We start from the raw sequence: 13,105 nt of genomic DNA, 5'->3' as shown, positions 1-13,105 counted from the left end.
ACTAGCTGGATTGCCTTGTCCAGGGTGAGACAACCCTTACCTTGCAGGTCTGCAGACTTTTTTTGCTGAAGTCTGGAGCATGCTGTCCCATAAAAATATTTCCCTCCAAAGACTCAAATTTTGTGACTGGTCTGGGCCTTGGGTGAGTCCCAGTCGAGTTGGAAGCGTGGAATTTTAAACCATGTTGAAGATTTTTAAAGTGTGGGTACAGCTTTAAGAGCTTACAGTCTTCCAAAATGGCGTCACCGTTCACTGCAGGACAGTGCTGGTTTTGGCAGGCTTCACAGAATTGCGGCTGTGCTCTTTGGGAAGAAGAATTTCCAGAAAGGGCTGTATAACTCTGCAGTCTGCCGACTTGATTTATTCAGCATTGTAACGTTGTGAGTAGCGACGTGTTTAAATGAACTGCAGGCTTGCTGTTTACAGATTTGTATGGTCACGAGGCTTCCGAGAGTTGCGTAAGTTCATTATTAATGCTTTTATTTCTGTTCAGCTTGGAAACCACGTGTCGAGGCTCAGAGTTGGGTGTTGGGATTAGCGACGGGTTTCATTCAAATGGCACTTCTGCCTGAATTTAGTAAAAGGGTCTTCTCAGGACTGGCTGCAGCCTGGAAGTTAAATAAGATTTAGCTCATCTTTGCAGGTTATGAACTCTTTGTTCTGAAGCTGGACTACCAAGGGAGATCGTATGGAGTCTTCAGCTGCAGTAAAACCTCTGCCTTTAGTTTCCACACTCTCCTCTCTGGAGCTTTTTCTGGCAAATTTTCTCAGCACCTGTAGCTTCATTTGGGAGCTTCTTTCAGTTCAGAATCCATTGAAGATGCCCTGTTTCTTAGCTTTTCAGCACTTCTGTGAGGCTGAGGGTTTTTGATCCAGAGCTGCCACCATGTTGGGATGGTGTTGGTTACAGAAAATGTATGTTAGAGAAGCCTTCATAGTCTTCTGGATGTTAACAGCAAGTCTTTATTAGCTACTTGTAACTATATAGATATACAGTAAAGTGTACGGGTATGTAGCTACCTCCATCTCCAGATTTTAACATGTCTCTGGCCAACATCACACTGAGTCTATGGCCGAGAATTTCTGGCCAAATTTTCCCTTCCTGCCTACGACGATGCCTGCCTGTTTCAGGGCCAGAAAATCCCGCCCTTGGGCCTGAGTTATGTGCCTTCTTACCTCGCTGTGTGGGCGGTGCCGTACTCAGTCCCACATTAACCCTGTATATATCAGACTCTTACACCAAATTATTTACTTATTGATTGAGACATAGGGAGCAAAGATAATTGAATTGCTGAAATATGTACAAGACTCTGTTCTCAATCAATAATCAGTCTACAAAGGCGATCTTGCTGGATCTGGTTCCAAACAATGAAAGAGATCAGGCAGTTGAGCTTATGAGGCCTTGTGGTGCAGTGGTAACGTTCTTGCCTCTGAGCCAGAAACTCCGGGTTCGAGTTCCACTCCAAGGCTTGATAACCGTGGAAGGTGTGCTCATGATGTGGGCCAAACAGGTTGAGTATCAACCTGCAAATCCTTCCAATAGACACCAGTGGCAGGTGGTAATAGTGTGAGTGATTCCTGGACAGCCATGCGATGGAAGGAAAATTGGAGCCTCTACCATCGCTATTCATAGGTTTGGACTACAACATGCATGTTAAAAGCCCATATTGTTGTAGCAACTCGGACTCCTTGGGAGGCTGGTTGGCTGGATGGCTGGTGTGGATTAGTTTGCTGCCAACATCATGGGGTTCGATCCCCATTCTGGCTGGGGTGGATTCGGCACCTGCCTCTTTGCCACACCCATGGTGGAGATAACAGTGCCATGGGTTGGACCTGTCTTTGGGCAGAGAACTGAAGACAAGGAAGTAAGATAATGTGAATGAGCAGCTTGGGAGCAAAGTACCACAATAAGGTGAGGTTTAAGATTCGACTGGAAAGGGAAGATAAAACTAGAAGGCCAGATCGGATTAGAACAAAGAACAAGAAAAGTACAGCACAGGAACAGGCCCTTCGGCCCCCCAAGCCTGCGCCGATCATATTGCCCGTCAACTAAAACATTTTGCACTTCCGGGGTCTGTAACCCTCTATTCCCATCCTATTCATGTATTTGTCAAGCTGCCTCTTAAACACCACTATCATACCTGCTTCCACCACCTCCTCTGGTAGCGAATTTCTGACACTCACTACCCTCTGCGTAAAAAACTTGCCCCGCACATCTCCTCTATAGTTTTCTCCTCTCACCTTAAATCTATGTCCCCTAATTGACTCTTCCAACCCGGGAAAAAGCTTCTGACTATCTACTCTGTCCATGCCACTCATAATTTTGTAAACTTCTATCAAGTCGCCCCTCAATCTCTGTCGCTCTAGTGAGAACAATCCGAGTTTCTCCAACCTCTCCTCATAGCTAATAACCTCCAGACCAGGCAGCATCCTGGTAAACCTCCTCTGCACCCTCTCCAAAACCTCCATAACCTCCTGGTAATGTGGCGACCAGAATTGCATGCAATATTCCAAGTGTGGCCTAACCAAGGTTCTATACAGCTGCAGCATGACTTCCCAGCTTTTATACTCAATACCCCTGCCAATGAAGGCAAGCATGCCATATGCCTTCCTGACTACCTTATCCACCTGCGTTGCCACTTTCAGTGACCTGTGGGCCTATACACCCAAATCCCTCTGCCCGTCAATGCACTTAAGGGTTCTGCCATTTACTATATAATTCCTACCTGTATTAGACCTTCCAAAATGCATTACCTTGCATTTGTCCGGATTAAACTCCATCTGCCATTTCTCCGCCCAAGTCTCCAACTGATCTATATCCCTTTGTATCCTTTGACAATCCTCTTCACTATCTGCAACTCCTCCAACCTTAGTGTCATCTGCAAACTTACTAATTAGCCCAGTTACATTTTCCTCCAAATCATTCAAACAGCAAAGGTCCCAGCACTGATCCCTGCGGAACTCCACTAGTCACAGATCTCTATTCAGAAAAGCACCCTTCCACTGCTACCCTCTGTCCTCTATGACCAAGCCAATTCTGTATCCATCTTGCCAGCTCACCTCTGATCCCGTGCGACTTTACCTTCTGTACCTTCTGAGGATTAGTGCAGGTTTCAGAAAATCGAACCGGTTTGCTGAGGTGATACACAGGACTGTAGAGGACAGTGGGATGATTTTCAAAAAAAAAAACATGACTAAGGTACAGAACCAGTATATTGCATTCCAAAAGGAGAAAAGATACTAGTACTTTTATATTTACATGGATAAATAAGGAGATTAAGAGTGTTGGAACATGATAAGAAATTCTGAAGATGCAGAGAAAGAAGCAATTCCCACACTCCCCAACACCCCACCAATAAAAACAGAGAAGTAAGGTATTTTGCAAGTTTTTAAGGGTGACACGGGACCCTGAGAAGAGAGCATTGTCAAGTTGCAAAAGAAAGGGGGGAGTATTTATTAAGGTTTTACTTACAGTGGCTTTTATAAAAAGGGAAGATATTTGGGATATAGAGATTTATCCTGATATAGTTGAGGCCTCAAAAATGTCTTCAGAGGCTTCATTATGTATTAGGAGCCCAGTTAGCATAAAATTTATAAGACTTCTGCCCAAGTTAAGCAGATGCCTCAGCCCAGCTTTAAATTAGCTGAGGGCTGGAAAAAAGACAGTAAGTGAACCACTTTGATTTTAACTCCATTACCATCTGGTCTCTGTTTGGTTCAGTGACTTAAAATCTCTCCTTATATGTCAGAGCTATATCAAATGTGGATATGTGCCAGAGGATTGGAGAATGGCCAATGTAGTACCCATTTTCAAGAAAGGGGATATTGCTGAGGTGGGTGATTACAGACCAGTTGGCTTAATGCCTGTGGGAGGAAAATAATTTAGAGTTTATAATTAAGGATAACGTTGTCATACATCCAAGAGAAAATAGCTACAAACACTCAGCACATGCTTGATAAACGTCAGAATTCTTTGAGGAGGTAACAGATGTGGTGGATGAGGAAATGCAATGGATGAGATGTAAATAGATCTTAGGGAAGCCTTTGACAAGGTATCACATTGGCGATTAAGGCATATGGAATTAGGCCGGGTTGATGGCAAACTGGATTAAAACTTGATTATAAAGGAGGAAGCATTGGCTCAGTTCTACTGTTCACCATGTACACCAATGATTTAGATATAGGGTTAGGAGATGTGGAGTCAGAATTTGCAAATGGTACCAAGATAGGAGGTAGAGTTAATTCTTCAACAGATCAAAGGAAGCTGCTAAAGGTTAGCGATAAGATAGAACAGTGGGCTATAAAGGTGAAAACTAGCATTTAATTAAAGTAAATGTGAGGTGAGGGGTTGGCTAGATGGCTGGAATGTAGTGCTGAATAATGTCCACAGCACTGGTTCAATATTTGTACCAGGTGAGGCAATTCTTGGGTCTTAGTTCCTTGACTTGCCCCATAGGGATGTCATGATTAGCAACCCTCGCAACAAGTACACTGCATGGTGAGAGAGATGTGTGAGGTGGTGCACTCTGATTAAACAAAAACTGCAGTGATTATATTTTGAGTGGAAGTTGGGTCCATTGTGTGGAAGAGAACAAGATATTAAAAATCTCAGTTGATAGGATTAAAAAAGATGCTGATGGGGTTCTGGGTTTCAACACAAGAGGCATAGAACATAAAAGCCGAGAGTTAATGATAAGATATCAGTTAAAGTATTGGGCTCCACATGATAGGAAAGATATTGAGGCTCTCGAGACAAGTGCAGATTCACTTGGAGACTTCCTTTTGAGGAAACAAAAATGCACATTTGAATAATTGTGTCTTATTCATTAGATTAATGCAGATTGTGGGTCTATATTTCAGAGCCACATAAAATTATGAAACTATAGGACAAGGAAGATAGAAGCTGACTGTTTCCAATGTTTGAAGGTTTAAGAACAAGTGTCCAAGATACGCAGTAACAGATTTAGAATAAAGAGTGGGAGAAACTTCTTTACCCAGAAGCGTGAGGCTGTGGCATTCGCTTCCAGGGTTAGTGACTGAAGCAGAGGTTAAATCAACATTGAAGATTAGATTGAATAGGTGGATAAAGTAAAAGGGATTAAAGGGATTTTGGAACATGGTGGTCAAATATGATTAAAACCAATTGCTCAAATGGAGGGTATCACAGGATGGGCTGAATGGCCTTTTTCAATGTTACAACCTCCATAAATGAGTTCAAATGTGAATCACAATCTGAATGCAAAGCAATAAACATTATGTACTAAGCTTTACACTTCAAACCATAAAATGGTAAGAAGGGTAAAGACTACAAATTCCATGCAACTCATCCTGGCATTGAAGATTTTTTTTCAAGATACAACAAAAGAATACAAGGAATAGGAACAGGAGTAGACCATATGGCCCATCGAGCCTGCTCTGCCATTCAATATGATCATGCCTGATCTTGGGTTTCAATTCTACTATCCCACCCACTCCCCAAATCTCTCAATTCCCTGAGAGACTAAATTCTATCTATTCCAGCCTTAAAGGTATTCAGTGATGGAGCATCTACAACCCTCTTGGGTAGAGAATCACAAAGATTCCCAACTCTTTGAGTGATGTAATTTCCCCTCATTTCAGTCCAAAATGATTGTCCCCTTATCCTGTGACTCGATGTTTTCCCTGACCAGTGGAAACAATCTCTCAGTGTCTACCTTCTCAAGCCCCTTCAGAATCTAGTATGGTTCAACGAGGTCACCTCTCATTCTTCTAAATTCCAGAGACTGTAGGCCCAATTTACTTGGCCTTTCATCATATGACAACCCCCACCCCATCCCAGGTACCAATTTATGGAAATCTTTGCTGTATCGCCCCCCCAATGCAGGTATATCCTTCCTTATATATGGAGATAATAACTGAACACAGTATTCCAGGTGTGGTCTTACCAAAGACACTCATAAACCATCTTCATCTTCATCTTCCTCTCATTATGGTAAAGCTATCTTTCTTCAGTTAAATCAGGAATCTGATCTTTTTAATTTGTTAATGTTCATTGCACTGAGCGGCAATTAACCCCATATGTTAAATTCTATTTAGGCTCCTGGTCTAAACATTACTTATTGACTCCCGTATTGTATTCATGTGAGGAAGGCTCATTCCTAAACGGCCATGGAGAGGAAAACAAGGTAGACAGCTCTGGTATGGAGTCTCTGCCCATAAATGCCCATGGGAAGAACTGGATCTTTGACTAAAATAGGTGTAGATCAAAATTGTAGTAACTGTGGCTTTAAGGAATGTAGTAACTCTAGCTTTAAGGAATGTGGTAACTGTAGCTTTAAGGAATGTGGTAACTGTAGCTTTAAGGAATGTAGTGACTGTGAATGAATCAGCCCTAAGCATGGGAAACTTTAGGGATGGAATTGGTGTCTAGTTGCTCTTCTTGATGGAAGCATGTAACTGCTGCTGAAGCCCTGTAAATAAAGTTAATTGTTTCTTATGAGAAACCTGTCTGGAAAACCAAGTCCATAACAACCGGTGACAAGGATAAACTAGTTCTGGTAAAAACAAAAAACTGCGGATGCTGGAAATCCAAAACAAAAACAGAAATACCTGGAAAAACTCAGCAGGTCTGGCAGCATCGGCGGAGAAGAACAAAGTTGACGTTTCGAGTCCTCATGAGCCTTCAACAGAACTAAGTAGAAATAGGAAAGGGGTGAAATATAAGCTGGTTTAAGGGGGTGAGGGTGGGGGGTGGGGGGGGGTTGGGGGTGTGTGGGCGGAGGGAAGGGTTGTTGGGACAAGCATGCAGTGATAGGAGGAGATAACCAAAAGATGTCACAGACAAAAGAACAAAGAGGTGTTGAAGGTGGTGATATTATCTAAAAGAATGTGCTAATTAAGATTGGAGAGCAGGACAAGCAAGGTAGCTCTAGTGGGGGTGGGGTGAAATAAACCATGGGTGGAATACATTTAACAATAATGGAAATAGGTAGGAAAAGAAAAATCTATATAAATCATTGGAAAAAACAAAAGGGAGGGGGAAGAAATGGAAAGGAGGTGGGGCCTTCGTCTCCGTGCTCACTTCTTTGGACAGGAGTCGTCTCCCCATTCAACGGATCCTTTTACCCACATCCAATATTCTCCCTCCACCTGGACCCCTCCCTCAGACCTTCTCCTGTCTACCCGTGGGTATGGCCTGGTCGACCCTGGGTGAATCTGCATATAGATTATGTAGGTCCATTTCTAGATACCATGTTTCAACTAATAATTGATGCACTTTCCACATGGTTAGACGCGTACGAAGTTAGATTGCCAATATCAGATGCGACTATAGAAAGGTTATGCCAAAGTTTTTCTATACATGGATTGCCAGGAGTCATTGTCTCAGACAATGGTACTGCATTTACTTGTGCTGAATTTCAAAGATTCATGAGCCTAAATGGCATCAAACACATAAAGGTAGCACCGTATCATCCGTCATCTAATGGATTGGCCAAGAGAGCAGTACAAACTTTTAAAGTTGGGAAGAAAAAATTATCAGGAGGATTATTGGAGGCTAAACTTTCACGTTTCCTGTTTCACTAGAGAACGACACCTCCCACACTACTTGGGGTTCAACACCTTCAGAATTACTTCTGAATCACCACCTTTGAATGAGATTAAGCCTGGTACTCCCCAGTTTGGAGAGGGAGGCAGAGAGCAGTTGAAGGGATCAAAAAGTGATTCATGATTTGCATAGTTGAGAGTGAGAATTTAATGTTGATGAAACAGTATTTGTGTGAAACTTTGGTAGTGGATCGAGTTGGTTACCTGGTGTAATAGTTTCTGTGACAGGACCGTTGTCATACCACGTAGAAGTGGAGGGCTGGATCACCCGAAAACACAGGGGTCATTTGAGAAGAACGGAGATACCCCAACAAACTGATGTTCCACCTGTAACCATGTATGCCTGTAGCCCCCGTTGTGATTGATCAACCAAGGATAGACATACTATATGTCTCAGGTGGAGTGGGTAACACTGAGCTGCCTGTGCCTAATGAAGTACCCGATGTTGCTGCAGTTCCAGAAACTGAAGATTCAGTAAGAGGTTCTAAAGTTGTGGAGCTACCACGCTCCACCTGGATCAGGAAACCACCTGAGAGACTGAACTTATAATTTCTTAACCCGTGTATATATTTGTAATGTCATGAATGTAGTTGTTCTTATAAATACAAATTGCAAAAAATATGTAAAGGGGGAGGAATGTAGTAACTGTAGCTTTAAGGAATGTAGTGACTGTAGCTTTAAGATTTAGAGTACTGTGTAGTATCACGTAACAGTGTGAACGAATCAGCCCTAAGCGTGAGGAACCTTAGGGGTGGAGTTTGTGTCTAGTTGCTCTTCTTGATGGAAGCATGTAACTGCTGCTGAAGCCCTGTAAATAAAGCTCACTGTTTCTTATGAGAAACCTGTCTGGAAAATCAAGTCTATAACAAAAATTCCCATAGACAGGAGACCACAGGTACATTCCCATCCCTCCTTCCCTACTTTTCTCTTGCTAAAGCCAGAGAGTATCTAGAGGCTGCCCAAAGAATGGCAGTACACAAGTCTACATAGAAATTCCTGCATGGAAACGGTTTAAGCCAGCCCAGTTTTGGAATTGAGCATTATTTCTTTGCATCTTGACTCCCCTGTTGAATTTGTGTTTTTTTGGAAGCTGAGTGACTAACCAATTGGCTATGTGTAATGTGTAATCAATGGAGTCAAAGGTGATGGGGCGTCGGCAGGAAGGTGGAGTTATGGCCACAATAAAATCAGCTATTGCGTTATTGAATGGTGGAGCAGCCTCGGTTGTCTGAATGGTCCTACTCCTGCTCCTATTTCTTATGATCGTATAATCTTATGATGATGAATGGCAAAATGTGGAAATCCACGCACCGTCTACACAATAAATTGTGCAAATGTGCATTTTGACGTGGAGCCTATTCATTGAATATGCATCCTGCTACAGTAGTGATAAGCACAGCAAATAATGAAAGATCATCAAGTTCGAGTGCTTTAAATGACGAGGCGGTAAAAGAGTAACAGGTTTACAGGTGGAACTTGGGGTATGCAACCTCCAGCCATCTGATGGGCACCAAACACTGTTAGTCTTGCCTCTGACTTTCTTTGTGTCTACTAACTTATGCATTTGTTTCCAAGTCCTGCCTAACCAGGAGAAGGAAACTAGACTTTTGTAGCCATTATCTCCTGGGATTTCTCCGTGCCTATCCTCCAGGGAGGTTTGCCTGGAATGCCCCAAAAGTGCAATCTTTCTTGTATTTATCGCATTTGCACTAACAATTCCGATATCTGGTGCACCTCAGGCCTACCTGTTCTGGCACATGCAGGGATCAATCCTGTTGATGTAAATTAATTTCTAGTCCTGTGTCCATAGATAACAAAGGCATGGATGGGATTTCAGTGGTGGCAGACAAAGATAGTGCAGAGATCGTTGCTGTTGCAAAGGTGGCATTCGATACAATGATGAGATGAGTTTCAAGCTAAGCTCTGTCAGTCCTGTGCAAGGTCTGGTTCATCCTGTGCATGTAATAAGGAAAGGAGGGACTTTAAAACTGAGTTCCTCCAACCTGAGCCTTGTGCAGATTTTAGACCCTTCATCCTAGCATTGTTAGACGCACCTTCTGCTGCCAGAGCCTAAGACCTGCCCAGAGCCCTCTCTGCCTCCCAAGCCTCCATCTCCTTTGAGACATTTCTTAAAACCCACCTATTTGACCAGGCTTTTAGTCACTTCTGCTAATCTGTGCTCGGTGGTAATTTTTGTCTGATTATGTGTCCATAAAACCCTTTGGGATATTTTAGACATTAAGGTTGCCATAGGAATACAATTCCTACTGTTGTTGTCAGCAAAAATTCACTAGTGTGACACTGCAGATAGTCATTGCTATCAAGAAAGGGTATAAAATAATCTTTGTTTTTACTGGAATGGGGAGGTTGCTGGGAACCTCCTGGAAGTTTTCAAAGGTTTCGAGAAATTAAACATTGAAATATTGTAGCCCTGAAAGTAAGTTGGTTTGACATTTGGGCCTGTTCCTCTTGGCTCCACGGGTTAAGTGAAAAAAGGAATTCCTCTTTGGGCCTTTCCTGTTGCCAGTTCCCCTTCCTGATCGGTTGACCTGGCAGGAAAGCCACAGCAGCTTCCCTGCCTTGGGTCCAGGGTAAAAATAGTAGCCGGACACCACGTTTCTCTCCTGTTCAGAAGAGGAGGTTAAAATCGCAGCCTGCGGGACACCGGTGGGTGAATCGCCTGGACGATTTTAAAATCACCCTTTGCTTCCTCTGGTTGGCAAATCAGTAGCAACAGGGTATAGATTCAGGAGTACTACTGAATAAGCAAAGGGGTGGTAAAGGGACATTTTTTATAGGAGAGGTCATTTGGATATGGAAATCTTGAGAATAAATGATGAATTAATCAGAGGCTTTAATGTCATTTAAATTTGAATTGGTTAGGTACTTGAAAAGGTGCGATATTAAAGTGTATGGGGGAAAGGACAGGGAAATAGAGTAGATAGCTCTGCTTAAAAATTTGGCACTAGTAATGTCTGCTTCTTATTAGTACACAAGTGAAAAGAATCAACAGTTTGTAATCTCATTTGAAATTCCAGGTGCCTGTTTAACTGTTCCTTTGGTTTCTGACTTGTATTCATTCTTGGATATCCATTATTCCCTTTTTCTTTAAATGGTATCAACAAAAGGGCTCTGTCAGGAACAGGTTGATTCTCACTGTACCTTGCAGACAGGTGTATACGATGGCTACATTGCAAATACGTTTGGGTGGTGGAATCTGCTCAGGTGGAGTTGCACTGATATGGAAGGAATGCAGTTTAGTTGACCTGAGAGGGAGTGGCGGAATGTGGAAACTCTGCTGCCAATCTAGTTTTTTTTTAAAGCGCTCTCTGCTTGACGGAGGTTACAACGTACCCTCCCTTTTCTCCACCCAGAGGGAGTGAGAGTGTGAGTCAGTGCCACTGGGGTGGAACCCTGTCAATACAGGAACAATTAAACTGGGAGTTAGCTCTGCCAGTGTTACCTTCACCATTACTCTTGTCAGCTCCCTGGGACACGGCAGCAAAGAGTATTCAGCGTTTAACACTGGAAGCAGAGAAGAAACTCCAAAGGAATTCCTTTAGAGAATAAAAATCAAATAGGTGAGTACAAGATATTAATGTTTGTATTTCTCTTAATCAACCTGACACTTTGATAATTTTGATAAGATTTACTCAAAGTTCAACTAGCAACCTATCTGTGTCCTCTTGTAAGTAATATGTAAGAGACTAAAGAAAATCTTAACACCTTTAAAATGGCTCAAATGACAATATTGTTTACCTGGCAGAGGAACCTTTCTTTTCTACTTGGGGGCATTGCTAACATTAATCCAGCATCTGCTGATGGATTATTGTTTTGTTGGGTGTGAAAGGTGTTTCCCTCTTCTTAAAATGGCATTGTATAGGTCATAAATTTTAAGATAAACTTGAATGCTGTGTAAACTAATGAAATTACGGAATTCCGAGGACCATAGTCCTATATGCCAAACATATACTTGGTCCAGATATTCCCAGTAGACTTGTCAAGGAAAGTGAAAATTAATTTATTTTTGGAATTGTAATTGCTTTGAAGTACTTGTTCAGTCGAGTAGTATGACTGTAACTACCTTTCAAATAAGTTATGACATGGAAAGCCTCTGCCTTTATTTTGGTATATCCTTAATCATTTTGGACAATTGAGGAAATCATTGGAAAACAGGTAAATAATAGCAGTGCTTGTGAAATAGCCATAAAGCTAAAGGTGATTTTTATGTTTAGGTGTGTCTGTGGTTGATCTGGCAGGAACAAAAATGTGTTCGAAAAGAAAGGTTCTTTTTTATGTTGATGATTAATCATGGATTCAGTGGGCATGCATAAAGTAGCTCAGGGAAGAGATGATTTGGGCAGTCAGGTGCCTAACATGCATCGACATCCATTACAATGGTTAGCGTCTCCAAACCAATCTGCTGGGAGAGCCAGATAAGTTGAATTTTCATTCGCCCAATATGAGGTGAACGCCCGCATACCTCAGTTATCTCTGCTCAGAGATTATTGGCACAGCTGGAAGGAGACAAACCTTAAGAACCTCAAGCATACAGCGTACACTGGAGTTTAACTCACAGTGTGTTGCTAAGTTTCTTCCTGATTGCCCACCTATATCAGGACCACCATATCTGTTTTGGAGTTAGCTTACAGGGTGGAACAGAAAGGGAAGAATTTTAACTGCAGTGATATGTCTGCCCCTCCAAATTCCCATCATTAAACTGGTCAGCCATTAGAAACAGCCTGGAGTGGTGCCTACCTGACTCGTTCAGGTATTGGATGACTGAGGGTGTCACTGAGTAACAAATTAGTTGTAATCTTCTATCACAAGTCATGCCATCTTGGATCCAACTTGATCCTAACGAAATCTGACTTACACCCTTATCAAGGAAGATAGTCACTAGATGGTCGCTAGTGACACATATGGGTTCAAGCCTTGTCAGAAGGTACTGGGAACTCTTTCCAAGAAATATGGTCAGCTTAACCAAAGTATGAACTCCCTACATACTGAATGGTGGTGGCAGTAGCTGGAACTGCACAAGTTCAGCATTAATCAAATACCAAACCCTGAACATGTGAGCATGAGTTTGCGCCGTCAAGACTCCAGTGATGCCTTCATGCAGCTGGGTTCCAAGCCTCAGAACTTCCTCATCAGTTATATGTTGGAGATTTACCTTCAGCAAAGGACCCATGCAAGACAGCTTGTGAGGTGTCAGCCACCCTGATGTTGTAGCTGCCCAGGTCCAGAGGCACATGTCAGGTTTGCACATCAACACCTGGTCATGATGAAGGTCCTTATGGAAGAGGCTTGAATAAGGAAATGTTTCCTCCATGAGACTGACTCCTCCTCTAGAGCACTGAGGGAATCCACACAAACCAAATGCCTTCCCTCCTGAAACAGTTTCCAGTTTTGACCATAAATTTACTTCACAACTTGCTCCTGTAGTCTGAAAGAGTAAATTGTAAGTCTGGGGTCTCTGGGATTGAGGAGCTGAGAAAGAGATTCATTTTTAAAAAAAATA

The 13,105-nt window shown here is 42.4% G+C and overlaps 1 protein-coding gene across 8 annotated transcripts in view; it reads left to right on the top strand.

Moving 5' to 3' along the window:
- Positions 1-322: 322 nt before the first annotated feature.
- scel (sciellin) overlaps positions 323-13,105 on the top strand; it is a 108,254-nt gene continuing 95,471 nt past the window's right edge. For 3 of the 8 annotated variants that reach the window (XM_078545956.1, XM_078545960.1, XM_078545953.1), the window contains exon 1: positions 10,962-11,165. The gene's annotated coding sequence lies outside the window, so the exon portion shown is untranslated. Of the gene's footprint in view, positions 459-10,959; positions 11,166-13,105 lie in introns of those variants that run through there. The other 5 variants (XM_078545959.1, XM_078545961.1, XM_078545954.1 and 2 more) reach the window with 4 other exon arrangements.

This window comes from Cetorhinus maximus, chromosome 7, assembly GCF_964194155.1.
Source record: "Cetorhinus maximus chromosome 7, sCetMax3.hap1.1, whole genome shotgun sequence".
Taxonomy (NCBI): Eukaryota; Metazoa; Chordata; class Chondrichthyes; order Lamniformes; family Cetorhinidae; genus Cetorhinus; species Cetorhinus maximus.
Note: the sequence above shows the minus strand (reverse complement) of the source record. Positions and strands in the feature narration are given on the sequence as shown.